Source organism: Haliotis rufescens, unplaced genomic scaffold (genome assembly GCF_023055435.1).
Source record: "Haliotis rufescens isolate VD_foot unplaced genomic scaffold, xgHalRufe1.0.p SCAF_9, whole genome shotgun sequence".
NCBI lineage: Eukaryota > Metazoa > Mollusca > Gastropoda > Lepetellida > Haliotidae > Haliotis > Haliotis rufescens.
The window spans coordinates 13518101-13533505 of record NW_025964383.1 but is presented as its reverse complement, the minus strand read 5'-3'; the positions used below and the strand labels follow the sequence as shown (position 1 = coordinate 13533505).

The 15405-nt window shown below is 40.8% G+C and overlaps 1 long non-coding RNA gene across 1 annotated transcript; it reads left to right on the top strand.

The window, feature by feature from the left end:
• The first annotated feature begins 7517 nt into the window (after window positions 1-7517).
• LOC124110690 lies at window positions 7518-15405 on the top strand. The gene is made up of 3 exons (XR_007219759.1): window positions 7518-7627; window positions 14655-14958; window positions 15356-15405. It is a non-coding gene; the product is annotated as an uncharacterized LOC124110690 (long non-coding RNA).

Here is a 15405-nt window from a genome sequence, read left to right as displayed (position 1 = left end):
ATACAGTACTTTTTGTCAGTATATATACAGTATATGTGGCTTATATAATGTTATAAAATAATTTTCAAGAATAGATAAAACAAGCTGGATCCGCCTCTGCACCAGGTTTTATTTATAAGTGAAGGACACTTTACATTGTATAGAATTTGGAACATATATTTTAAAATGTGTTTATCCTGAACTTGATAGGAAAGCTGGGTTTAACTCCCAGAGAAATACTTGGTTCTGGGACAAGTCATTTCGTAAACCTTTGTTGGTGTGACGCACTTTTGTCCCAGTGCATGGGATAATGAAATCTCTTCAGAACGGGAATGGCTTAATTGTAAATCTGCCCTAAGGAAGAAGATTTTAAAGCATCGGTATGGGTATGAGCAAAAATCACTTGACAAGGTGACTCTATTAATGTGAGAGGAATCTCAGTCAAAGGAACAGTAGCGACTTTTGGATTAATGTAAACAAACAGACAGCCATGATTTTTTAAACCAATCCACTATATTGGTAAAGCTGATGAAAAACGCAGCTCTATACCAGGGGAGGTAATCCAGGAGGATTGTATTGTCACAAATGAGAAAGTTGCTCTCAATAGGTGGAACCGTGAATATCAGACTTAATATAGTGTGGAACACAGTGATTTATTTAAATGAGGCCTAATCACAGAAAATTATAGGGGATGTTGCTGATGGAGGAGTTCTATTATCCCTGTTGAAACAGGTCTTTTTCGAGGCAAATACAAAGGCATGAGGTGCTCGAGACGGCAGTTAATCATGCTAAATGTGGCAAGGCAGTGGGTTTAGATTACATTTCAGCTGAAGCATTAAACAAGTAAATACTGCATCCTTATTCTGTCAAAGTTTTTTTTAATCATTCTTTCGAAAAAAACTCTTGTAATATGTTTGGAAACAAATTATTATTTATCCTGTAAGAAGCGACGTGGACTTGTTTGGTGATTTACGAAGGACGCTGAATAATAGACACACAATACTAAGAAAAACCTGAGAAACAGTCATGGTATCATTTCGGTAAAAGATGAGAAGATACACTTATTCCTTGGGAGATAGAGCCTTTCCAGCTATACTATTTTTGCGTAGGTGTTTTGGCGATACTACTATTACAGAGGTGCCTTTAAATGGGGCAGAACTGCGAGGTGCTATATACCCCTTACCTTGAAATGGCATAGAATTGTCTCATTTGGTAGATTACGAAAGGCCCGTAATAATAGACATGAAGCATTCATGTTTGGAATATATCCTAAGAAGCCATAACACAAAATGATACATCTATTCCCTTGGGAGAAAGACCTGTATAAGCGATACTACTATTGCCTACGTGTTATATACTGCTTGCCTCGAAATAGCCCAGAATTGTCTCATTTGGTAGATTACGAAAGACGCGTAATAATAGACATGAAGTATTCATGCTTGGAATATATCCGAAGAAGCCATAACACTATTATTTAGATAAGTATATAGATGATACCTTTATTCCCTTGGGAGACAGACCTTTATAAGTGATACTACTATTGCTTTGGTGCTATCAACCCCTTGCCTCGAAATAGTCTAGAATTGTCTCATTTGGTAGATTACGAAAGACGCGTAATAATAGACACAAAATATTCATGCTTGGAATATATCCAAAGAAGCCATAACACTATTATTTAGGTAAGTATTTATATGATACCTTTATTCCCTTGTGAGAAAGACCTGTTCAAGCGATACTACTATTGCCTATGTGTTATATACCGCTTGGCTCGAAATAGCCTAGAATTGTCTCATTTGGTAGATTACGAAAGACGCGTAATAATAGACACAAAATATTCATGCTTGGAATATATCCAAAGAAGCCATAACACTATTATTTAGGTAAGTATTTATATGATACCTTTATTCCCTTGGGAGAAAGACCTGTTCAAGCGATACTACTATTGCCTATATGTTATATACTGCTTGCCTCGAAAGAGCCCAGAATTGTCTCATTTGGTAGATTACGAAATACGCGTAATAATAGACACAAAATATTCATGCTTGGAATATATCCGAAGAAGCCATAACACTATTATTTAGGTAAGTATTTATATGATACCTTTATTCCCTTGGGAGAAAGACCTTTATAATTGATACTACTATTGCTTAGGTGATATCAACCGCTTGCCTCGAAAGAGCCCAGAATTGTCTCATTTGGTAGATTACGAAAGACGCGTAATAATAGACACAAAATATTCATGCTTGGAATATATCCAAAGAAGCCATAACACTATTATTTAGGTAAGTATTTATATGATACCTTTATTCCCTTGTGAGAAAGACCTGTTCAAGCGATACTACTATTGCCTATGTGTTATATACCGCTTGGCTCGAAATAGCCTAGAATTGTCTCATTTGGTAGATTACGAAAGACGCGTAATAATAGACAAAAAATATTCATGCTTGGAATATATCCGAAGAAGCCATAACACTATTATTTAGGTAAGTATTTATATGATACCTTTATTCCCTTGTGAGAAAGACCTGTTCAAGCGATACTACTATTGCCTATATGTTATATACCGCTTGGCTCGAAATAGCCCAGAATTGTCTCATTTCGTAGATTACGAAAGACGCGTAATAATAGACAAAAAATATTCATGCTTGGAATATATCCGAAGAAGCCATAACACTATTTTTTAGATAAGTATTTATATGATACCTTTATTCCCTTGTGAGAAAGACCTGTTCAAGCGATACTACTATTGCCTATGTGTTATATACCGCTTGCCTCGAAAGAGCCCAGAATTGTCTCATTTGGTAGATTACGAAAGACGCGTAATAATAGACATAAAATATTCATGTTTGGAATATATCCAAAGAAGCCATAACACTATTATTTAGGTAAGTATTTATATGATACCTTTATTCCCTTGGGAGAAAGACCTGTTCAAGCAATACTACTATTGCCTTTGTGTTATATACCGCTTGGCTCGAAATAGCCTAGAATTGTCTCATTTGGTAGATTACGAAAGACGCGTAATAATAGACACAAAATATTCATGCTTGGAATATATCCAAAGAAGCCATAACACTATTATTTAGGTAAGTATTTATATGATACCTTTATTCCCTTGGGAGAAAGACCTTTATAATTGATACTACTATTGCTTAGGTGATATCAACTGCTTGCCTCGAAATAGCCTAGAATTGTCTCATTTGGTAGATTACGAAAGACGCTAATAATAGACACAAAATATTCATGCTTGGAATATATCCGAAGAAGCCATAACACTATTATTTAGATAAGTATTTATATGATACCTTTATTCCCTTGTGAGAAAGATCTGTTCAAGCGATACTACTATTGCCTATGTGTTATATACCGCTTGCCTCGAAAGAGCCCAGAATTGTCTCATTTGGTAGATTACGAAAGACGCGTAATAATAGACATAAAACATTCATGTTTGGAATATATCCAACGAAGCCATAACACTATTATTTAGGTAAGTATTTATATGATACCTTTATTCCCTTGGGAGAAAGACCTGTTCAAGCGATACTACTATTGCCTTTGTGTTATATACCGCTTGGCTCGAAATAGCCTAGAATTGTCTCATTTGGTAGATTACGAAAGACGCGTAATAATAGACACAAAATATTCATGCTTGGAATATATCCAAAGAAGCCATAACACTATTATTTAGGTAAGTATTTATATGATACCTTTATTCCCTTGTGAGAAAGACCTGTTCAAGCGATACTACTATTGCCTATGTGTTATATACTGCTTGCCTCGAAATAGCCTAGAATTGTCTCATTTAGTAGATTACGAAAGACGCGTAATAATAGACATGAAGTATTAATGCCTGGAATATATCCGAAGAAGCTATAACACTATTATTTAGGTAAGTATTAATATGATACATTTTTTCCCTTGGGAGAAAGACCTTTTCAAGCGATACTACTATTGCGTAGGTGCTATAAACCGCTTGCCTTGAAATAGACTAGAATTGTCTCATTTGGTAGATTACGAAAGATGCGTAATAATAGACACACAATAATTATTTTATGAATGTATCCGAAGCGAGCGCCAGACAGGGTAACAACAAGTACCATCTTATAGCATATTTTGGTATGACGTGGCCAGGGATCGAACCCGGACCCTCCTCTCTCTGGGCGGACGCTCTGCCACTAGATGGAGGCGGTGCTCTTTTTGTGAAATAAACGAAGTAGGGTTATAATAGACACATAATACTCCAAATTGGTAGGTAGTTTACACTATAAAAAGTCACCATAGTATCATTGGTGTAAGTATGTGTACCATACATGTATTTACTCGGGGGATATTGCCTTCCCAGGCATACTAGTTTTTTGCGGGTGCTATGCAACTGTAATTTCCCCAACTTTTCAAATCCCTTTGATTGTCTGTGATGCATTCATATGATTTGCACCTTTTTTTTACCTTTTACACCTGGCTGATAATCGAGATTGGCGTTTTGTCATTGTGTAGCAAAACTATTCTTGCTACTCTACGTCACCTGATAAAGTATTGATATTTTATTTCATATGTATGCAAACAATTGAGACAATTTGTTATGCTTATTTAGCTAATTTTACTGACAAATATCTATTTTCGTCCCAACATTCAAAACTAAATAGAAGACCACTAAAATTTGATTATTTACAAATATCGTTCTATCATGCATGGTTTGTATATCAGCAAACGCATCAATTCCAAACATGTAATCATATCCTCGAAATCTTCCAAGTATATTGTTATAAATAACAATTCTGAATATATATGATATAAAAATATAGAATTCATTTTCTACCTCGTTATTTCAAGATATGCATAAACATCCTGACATCTACCCTAGTCTATTGGTTAAAGTGTTTGCTGGTCATGGCGAAGGCTGTTTCGAATCCCCACATGGGCTCAATGTGTGAAGCCCATTTCTGGTGTCTTCCTTTATCATATTGCTGGAATATTGCTAAAAGCAGCGCAAAAAAAGCTTGTTAAAGCAATCACTGGATTGTCCGACCAAGATTCGATCATTTACAGACCACCGCAATACAGCTGGAATATTGCTGAGTGCGGCGATAAAAAACAAACAAACAAACATATCCCAAAGCGTAATCCAACGTTTCTCGCATTAATGCTACCAACTCATTTTCATGAATTGTTGCAGACAAATGTACTATTGTTAACCCCCTCCCCCGATTTCACACACAAAAAACTGTTGATTTTACATTTAAATGGATCAATCGTTCGTAGCTATAGGCTCAGGAGTGAAACACCAAATAAATCACAATGCTTTAAGAATCTCATTTTTAAGAACATAATTATACACAAGCCAGAGATATTTTACGACCGTTTCCTAAGATTCACGGAAAGTGTTGAAAATTCTTTGGGTTTATAAATAGACGGCTGGACGGGCCGATCCCTAATGTAAATAATCTATGTCTTTGGAATTATGTTTATCAATTAGGACTCGCATTTAGCCAAACAGGATGTCATTTGATGGCACCGTATTTAGTACCAATTAAAATTAAAGGCGGACAATGTTGCGCTGTTGTCAGTGTGAGTATTACCGTTGGTGATAATTGCTAGGAATGTGACCAGAGTCATGACTGGTGAATAGTGCCTGTTCGTTCCATTGTCTTTCACCATTAGTTTGTCATATTATAAACAGAACTCGAATGTACCTCGAATGCTTCACTGATAATATTTGTGTCCGTTTTGGAACCGGACTGTATATCACCACCTCTTCCAGGACCTCACAACCTCCAGTGGAAAAATACCACAACAGGTCTACCCGGAGGGGAGGGAACAGTCAGCAGTCTATGATGATAATGAATGGTGGGATACTGAAACAATGCTTCAGAATCAAATGAAAATCCAAGTGCTTTGGAAATGTTGATCTTGATGTATCATGTAACAACTTTCTCACGGCTTCATATGAAATCCACTGATAACATATGTACGTGCGTGCGTGCGTGCGTGCGTGCGTGCGTGCGTGTGTGCGTGTGTGCGTGCGCGTGTGCAGCATACGATCTTTCAAGTTGAAGAAAAAATCGTACATTTTGGGACCAGCTAAATGTCCTAGACAGCAAGGTATTGAGTGAAAAAGTATTGTTTGGCATGTCTTTACACATGTTGTGAAGGGCTGACTGAAAAATCACAGCTTCCCATAACCCATCATGTCCTTTTTTCTTAAGCACTGTAATCCCCATTTATAAACACAATAAGGCATCCGAGTGCCACCAGAAAACACCCCATATATAAATGTAAACCAGATGGTCTACTGAGCTGTCACATGCGCAGCCATATATTCCACTGGAGACGTTAAACAAACAAACAAACAAACAAACACAAATTGTACATGGCAAATTCTGTATTCGTCTTTAACACTTTTTGGCATGATTTCATGATACCAAAAAATACTTTAAGCAGCTGTTTCTTTTTCCGTTTAGCGTCAATAAGTTTTATAGTCAGTTATGTACTCATGTTTAACACTGCATGGCATGATTTCATGATCCCAAAAATACTTTAAGCCAGCTGTGAAAATCTAAGTTTCTTTTTTTCTGTTTAGGGTCAATAAGTTTTAGTTCACATTTTGTTGCCTGTTCAATTTCTGACCACACCCGCCATCACCTCACGAGACGTTGTCTTGAATTTATCTACATAATGCAGAACACTTTCCCATAAAAGTTTGGGTAACACAAATCCATTCTTCCTTACAGAGGAAATTGTCGTATTAGTGCAAATCCGGCAATCTAAGTTATGAAGCACACGCCTTTTGATTTTAAGTATTTCTTAAAACCTACAGGTTTTCATGCCAAGCTGGGATTTGACTTGATACTACTGATAGCTGAGTCACTGTCAAGTTTATAAGATGAAAGGACAAAGGCAATGACGTCATGTTTTTGAGAGTTTCAAGCCCTCTGTGAAAGATCTATCTAAATTTACTATATGGGAGATTTCAACCAGACTGGTCCTCTTCTGCGTGTGTTGTGTTGAAACTTGCATAATTACATAGAGACTGGCTCCAAATCTAATATTCTGTGTAAACCTGACAGATACAGAAAGTAAGTTGAATAAACTCGAAATTACTGTACTTTTCAAACTGTGAGTCACACATTGTTCTAATATACACACACAGATATCTATTGACACTGTTTTAAAATAGAAATTGCAAAAAGGATAGTGGTGGAATAATATTAAACTGCACCTCTACCTCGATCTATTGTATAAAACTGTAAATGAAAAAGAAGAAAATAGAGATATTGACAAAATTAACATTATTTGTATGTGTGGATAAAAGCGCGATCCTAGAATGTCTCACGTACAGTCCCTGAACCATATTCTTTTCCCTTCCGCCCAGCCCTTTCTGCAATGCAATAGCAAATCTAGATTGTCCTCAGGTTCAGGAATCTCCCATCTCACTTGGGCTCCTTTTCAATTTAAATGGAGTTGTTTCTTTCAAAATTATATATTTTCAGAGACTAAGCGTTAGTGTAGCACGTTCCAACACGACCTTGAACTTTCTTGAACAAAATGGCGACCAGGAAGTGAATTGTAGAAATGATAACGACGATGTTAGCTGTTTGTAAGCAAAATGTGATATGTCATGGGATACCTTATCAGCCCGTGGATACATAAGGTAGTGTCTTCACTATTTATATTTTTAAAGGATATTTTGCATTTATAGATAAAGTTGTAGACAAGGATCTAGCAATACTTGCATTCGACTGCACCAACGGGCATTGGGTGCGACCGAGGCAAGACATGCTCATTGGTGTGAATCCTCTCTCCTCTCAGGAAATAACGGAGCAATGTTCGTAAATATATTATGACCGCTAATTGTGAATGAACCGCATTTTTGTATTCGCAGATGCGCCGTAAGTGTATCCAGTGTGAATTTGGGTTGTTTTGACAATTTCTCATAAAAAAAACACAAAGATGTTTAAAATCGCGTGATATCTCTCTTATATTGTCAGCCTAAACTCTCTTTTCCTCTTTGGTTTAAATGGCAAGCACGCAATTGTTAGCCATGACCCTGTGTTATTTGTACAGATAATTAAATATATTTGAAGTGGCCAATAACTATGGTATGTAAATAGCATGTTTTGACCGTAACTTTGCCTTCGTAAAATTATATGTAATCTTTAAAAACTACGACTCAATATCCACTAGGCACAGAAAGCAGTAAACTTGATATGCTATATAGAAACACATTAGACTCAGAGCTGTTCCTGCATGGAGAATGAATTTTTTTTATCACTTCCAAAATAAAATGGTAAAAATCTGAAAGAATCTTTCAGACTTTATTTCTCACAGACCAAAATATGATTTAGAATATACAATGGGACTAATAATAAAACTTATTTTTATGAATTGATTTTTACCTAAATTAAAGTTAACTTTTTCAAACCTTCCAAGAGACAGCTGAGGAAGCTGCAGAGTTATGGGGCTCAAAGCTGTACATGCCAGTTTTGTTTGTTTGTTGTTTAACGCGTCATTCAGCAGTATTTCAGCTATATGACAGTGTCTGTAATTATAAGGTCTGGACCAGACAATCCGGTGATTGAAATCATGAACATCAATTAATCAGGATGCCAGGACATGCATAAACCGAAAAATCGAACCTGACATCCCAATCCCAGTAGTAGTTTCTTATGACAAGATAGGGACCAGTACAGGAAGATGATACCTTAATTCATATATGTTTGTCATGCCAGTGTAATATATGAATTACTTTTCTTATAAGAAAGGGCAAAAATCGTTGGCAGTGTTTGAAATTAACAGAAATCCTTAATGTTATGATTTGTTTTCTTATATGTTGGAAACAAAGGTGGTCCTGGGGTCCTCCAGGTTTGTTGCTATAGTATTTGAATTAAGGACCCCCCCCTAAATTTTTAACTTTTCACATAACAAGTACCCTTTGAGTCTTATGTTTAATTTCAAACCCTGTTTTACTTCTCAGAATATGTGGTAATGCTTAACATTGGACTTTAGTCATTGTCCCATAACGTTCCTTTGAATATTACATTGTCCTCTCACTTCAAACCAACAACATTATTCAGTTTTTTGTCTGGACAAGACAATCCAGTGACTGATATTTTGAGCAACAATCTACTCTGTTGACTACAATGACCTCACCACCAGATCACACTGTTACATACAGTACCCTGACCACCAGGTCAACACTGTTACATACAGTGACCTGACCACCAGTCCACACTGTTACATACAGTACCCTGACCACCAGATCACACTGTTACATACAGTGACCTGACCACCAGATCACACTGTTACATACAGTACCCTGACCACCAGATCACACTGTTACATACAGTACCCTGACCACCAGTCCACACTGTTACATACAGTACCCTGACCACCAGTCCACACTGTTACATACAGTACCCTGACCACCAGATCACACTGTTACATACAGTGACCTGACCACCAGATCACACTGTTACATACAGTGACCTGACCACCAGATCACACTGTTACATACAGTGACCTGACCACCAGATCACACTGTTACATACAGTGACCTGACCACCAGTCCACACTGTTACATACAATGACCTCACCACCAGATCACACTGTTACATACAGTACCCTGACCACCAGTCCACACTGTTACATACAGTGACCTGACCACCAGATCACACTGTTACATACAGTGTCCTGACCACCAGTCCACACTGTTACATACAGTGACCTGACCACCAGATCACACTGTTACATACAGTGACCTGACCACCAGTCCACACTGTTACATACAGTGACCTGACCACCAGTCCACACTGTTACATACAGTACCCTGACCACCAGTCCACACTGTTACATACAGTGACCTGACCACCAGATCACACTGTTACATACAGTGACCTGACCACCAGATCACACTGTTACATACAGTACCCTGACCACCAGATCACACTGTTACATACAGTGACCTGACCACCAGATCACACTGTTACATACAGTACCCTGACCACCAGATCACACTGTTACATACAGTGACCTGACCACCAGTCCACACTGTTACATACAATGACCTGACCACCAGATCACACTGTTACATACAGTACCCTGACCACCAGTCCACACTGTTACATACAATGACCTCACCACCAGATCACACTGTTACATACAGTACCCTGACCACCAGTCCACACTGTTACATACAGTGACCTGACCACCAGATCACACTGTTACATACAGTGTCCTGACCACCAGTCCACACTGTTACATACAGTACCCTGACCACCAGATCACACTGTTACATACAGTACCCTGACCACCAGATCACACTGTTACATACAGTGACCTGACCACCAGTCCACACTGTTACATACAGTGACCTGACCACCAGATCAACACTGTTACATACAGTGACCTGACCACCAGATCAACACTGTTACATACAATGACCTGACCACCAGATCACACTGTTACATACGGTGACCTCACCACCAGTCCACACTGTTACATACAATGACCTGACCACCAGTCAACACTGTTACATACAGTGACCTCACCACCAGTCCACACTGTTACATACAGTACCCTGACCACCAGATCACACTGTTACATACAGTGACCTCACCACCAGTCCACACTGTTACATACAATGACCTGACCACCAGTCAACACTGTTACATACAGTGACCTCACCACCAGTCAACACTGTTACATACAGTGACCTGACCACCAGATCACACTGTTACATACAGTGACCTGACCACCAGATCAACACTGTTACATACAATGACCTGACCACCAGATCACACTGTTACATACAGTGACCTGACCACCAGATCACACAGTTACATACAGTGACCTGACCACCAGATCACACTGTTACATACAGTGACCTGACCACCAGTCCACACTGTTACATACAGTGACCTGACCACCAGATCACACTGTTACATACAGTACCCTGACCACCAGATCACACTGTTACATACAGTGACCTGACCACCAGTCCACACTGTTACATACAGTGACCTGACCACCAGATCACACTGTTACATACAGTGACCTGACCACCAGATCACACTGTTACATACAGTGACCTGACCACCAGTCCACACTGCTACATACAGTACCCTGACCACCAGATCACACTGTTACATACAATGACCTGACCACCAGTCCACACTGTTACATACAGTACCCTGACCACCAGTCCACACTGTTACATACAGTGACCTGACCACCAGATCACACTGTTACATACAGTACCCTGACCACCAGTCCACACTGTTACATACAGTGACCTGACCACCAGATCACACTGTTACATACAATGACCTGACCACCAGTCCACACTGTTACATACAGTACCCTGACCACCAGTCCACACTGTTACATACAGTGACCTGACCACCAGATCACACTGTTACATACAGTGACCTGACCACCAGTCCACACTGTTACATACAGTGTCCTGACCACCAGTCCACGCTGTTACATACAGTACCCTGACCACCAGATCACACTGTTACATACAGTACCCTGACCACCAGATAACACTGTTACATACAGTGTCCTGACCACCAGTCCACACTGTTACATACAGTACCCTGACCACCAGATCACACTGTTACATACAGTGACCTGAACACCAGATCACACTGTTACATACAGTGACCTGACCACCAGATCACACTGTTACATACAGTGACCTGACCACCAGTCCACACTGTTACATACAGTACCCTGACCACCAGATCACACTGTTACATACAGTGACCTGACCACCAGTCCACACTGTTACATACAGTACCCTGACCACCAGATCACACTGTTACATACAGTGACCTGACCACCAGATCACACTGTTACATACAGTACCCTGACCACCAGATCACACTGTTACATACAGTGACCTGACCACCAGATCACACTGTTACATACAATGACCTGACCACCAGTCCACACTGTTACATACAGTACCCTGACCACCAGATCACACTGTTACATACAGTGACCTGACCACCAGATCACACTGTTACATACAGTGACCTGACCACCAGATCACACTGTTACATACAGTGACCTGACCACCAGATCACACTGTTACATACAGTGTCCTGACCACCAGTCCACACTGTTACATACAGTACCCTGACCACCAGATCACACTGTTACATACAATGACCTGACCACCAGTCCACACTGTTACATACAGTGACCTGACCACCAGATCACACTGTTACATACAGTGACCTGACCACCAGATCACACTGTTACATACAGTGACCTGACCACCAGATCACACTGTTACATACAGTGACCTGACCACCAGTCCACACTGTTACATACAATGACCTGACCACCAGTCCACACTGTTACATACAGTGACCTCACCACCAGGTCAACACTGTTACATACAGTGACCTCACCACCAGGTCAACACTGTTACATACAATGACCTGACCACCAGTCCACACTGTTACATACAGTACCCTGACCACCAGTCCACACTGTTACATACAGTGACCTGACCACCAGTCCACACTGTTACATACAGTGACCTGACCACCAGTCCACACTGTTACATACAGTGTCCTGACCACCAGTCCACGCTGTTACATACAGTACCCTGACCACCAGATCACACTGTTACATACAGTACCCTGACCACCAGATAACACTGTTACATACAGTGTCCTGACCACCAGTCCACACTGTTACATACAGTACCCTGACCACCAGATCACACTGTTACATACAGTGACCTGAACACCAGATCACACTGTTACATACAGTGACCTGACCACCAGATCACACTGTTACATACAGTGACCTGACCACCAGTCCACACTGTTACATACAGTACCCTGACCACCAGATCACACTGTTACATACAGTGACCTGACCACCAGTCCACACTGTTACATACAGTACCCTGACCACCAGATCACACTGTTACATACAGTGACCTGACCACCAGATCACACTGTTACATACAGTACCCTGACCACCAGATCACACTGTTACATACAGTGACCTGACCACCAGATCACACTGTTACATACAATGACCTGACCACCAGTCCACACTGTTACATACAGTACCCTGACCACCAGATCACACTGTTACATACAGTGACCTGACCACCAGATCACACTGTTACATACAGTGACCTGACCACCAGATCACACTGTTACATACAGTGACCTGACCACCAGATCACACTGTTACATACAGTGTCCTGACCACCAGTCCACACTGTTACATACAGTACCCTGACCACCAGATCACACTGTTACATACAATGACCTGACCACCAGTCCACACTGTTACATACAGTGACCTGACCACCAGATCACACTGTTACATACAGTGACCTGACCACCAGATCACACTGTTACATACAGTGACCTGACCACCAGATCACACTGTTACATACAGTGACCTGACCACCAGTCCACACTGTTACATACAATGACCTGACCACCAGTCCACACTGTTACATACAGTGACCTCACCACCAGGTCAACACTGTTACATACAGTGACCTCACCACCAGGTCAACACTGTTACATACAATGACCTGACCACCAGTCCACACTGTTACATACAGTACCCTGACCACCAGTCCACACTGTTACATACAGTGACCTGACCACCAGTCCACACTGTTACATACAATGACCTGACCACCAGTCCACACTGTTACATACAATGACCTGACCACCAGTCCACACTGTTACATACAGTGACCTGACCACCAGTCCACACTGTTACATACAGTGACCTGACCACCAGTCCACGCTGTTACATACAGTGACCTGACCACCAGTCCACACTGTTAGATACAATGACCTGACCACCAGATCCACACTGTTACATACAGTACCCTGACCACCAGATCACACTGTTACATACAGTACCCTGACCACCAGTCCACACTGTTACATACAGTGACCTGACCACCAGTCCACACTGTTACATACAGTGACCTGACCACCAGTCCACGCTGTTACATACAGTGACCTCACCACCAGTCCACACTGTTACATACAGTACCCTGACCACCAGTCCACACTGTTACATACAATGACCTGACCACCAGTCAACACTGTTACATACAGTACCCTGACCACCAGGTCAACACTGTTACATACAGTACCCTGACCACCAGTCCACACTGTTACATACAATGACCTGACCACCAGATCACACTGTTACATACAGTACCCTGACCACCAGGTCAACACTGTTACATACAGTACCCTGACCACCAGATCACACTGTTACATACAGTACCCTGACCACCAGATCACACTGTTACATACAGTACCCTGACCACCAGATCACACTGTTACATACAGTTACCTGACCACCAGATCACACTGTTACATACAATACCCTGACCACCAGATCACACTGTTACATACAGTGACCTGACCACCAGATCACACTGTTACATACAGTACCCTGACCACCAGATCACACTGTTACATACAGTGTCCTGACCACCAGATCACACTGTTACATACAGTGCCCTGACCACCAGGTCAACACTGTTACATACAGTGATCTGACCACCAGTCCACACTGTTACATACAATGGCCTGGCCACAGATATTGATCATGTTTAAATCAATAGTTCGCTTTATGAATTCATTTTTATTCCATATCTTCTTTATTCACAGGTTGGCATAGACGCCTTAAGTCCAAGTGTGGTGAAAAGGAACTGAACCTGTACCGATTGATCTCCGCCCTTCACCGCAAAGCAAAGCTGCTACCTACCCAGGCCACAATGCTGCACGAAAAAAAGTTGACAAGCCAGGCGTATTGTGCCCTTAAACCTACTATGGTCTTAAGCCTGCACTATTCATGAGTGGGCGTGGCTTATGTATGCACGTGACACTATCTTTGGCAGGGCTGGTTGACCTCTCCGAAAGCATCCCTGACTCATCTGTCGTCGCGATGTTTCACTCACAATCTCCACATCAGGTATATTACATGTAGTTTATGTGTCTTTGAAGATTGTGCTGAACTGTATTTGCAAGCCTCGACTTCGGACAGATCGAAAGTTACGTGAATTACAGTCAACCCAACTCGCCTGTCTCCGAAACATTCAGTGATGCACCACAGTAGCCCTGATCAAAACATTGACATATCTTTACTGTAACTTTCATACCCAACACAGTAAAAACCCTTGTCACCAAGCTCCATACTTATACAATACATCTTTCTCTACTTGTTAAGGACTTAAGTCTACAATGATTGGGTGCCCTTCCTGGACCCTCCAGACAGTCATGGGCAGGTGCATAGGCCCCTCCTAATTCCTTTGACCATGTACAACCCCATCTAGACTGAAACGTTTCATTCACTCTCTCTCCCATTACAGCAACAATGGGCGACTTGCTCGGCTCCTCAAGGCAGATGGTCAGTGTGCAC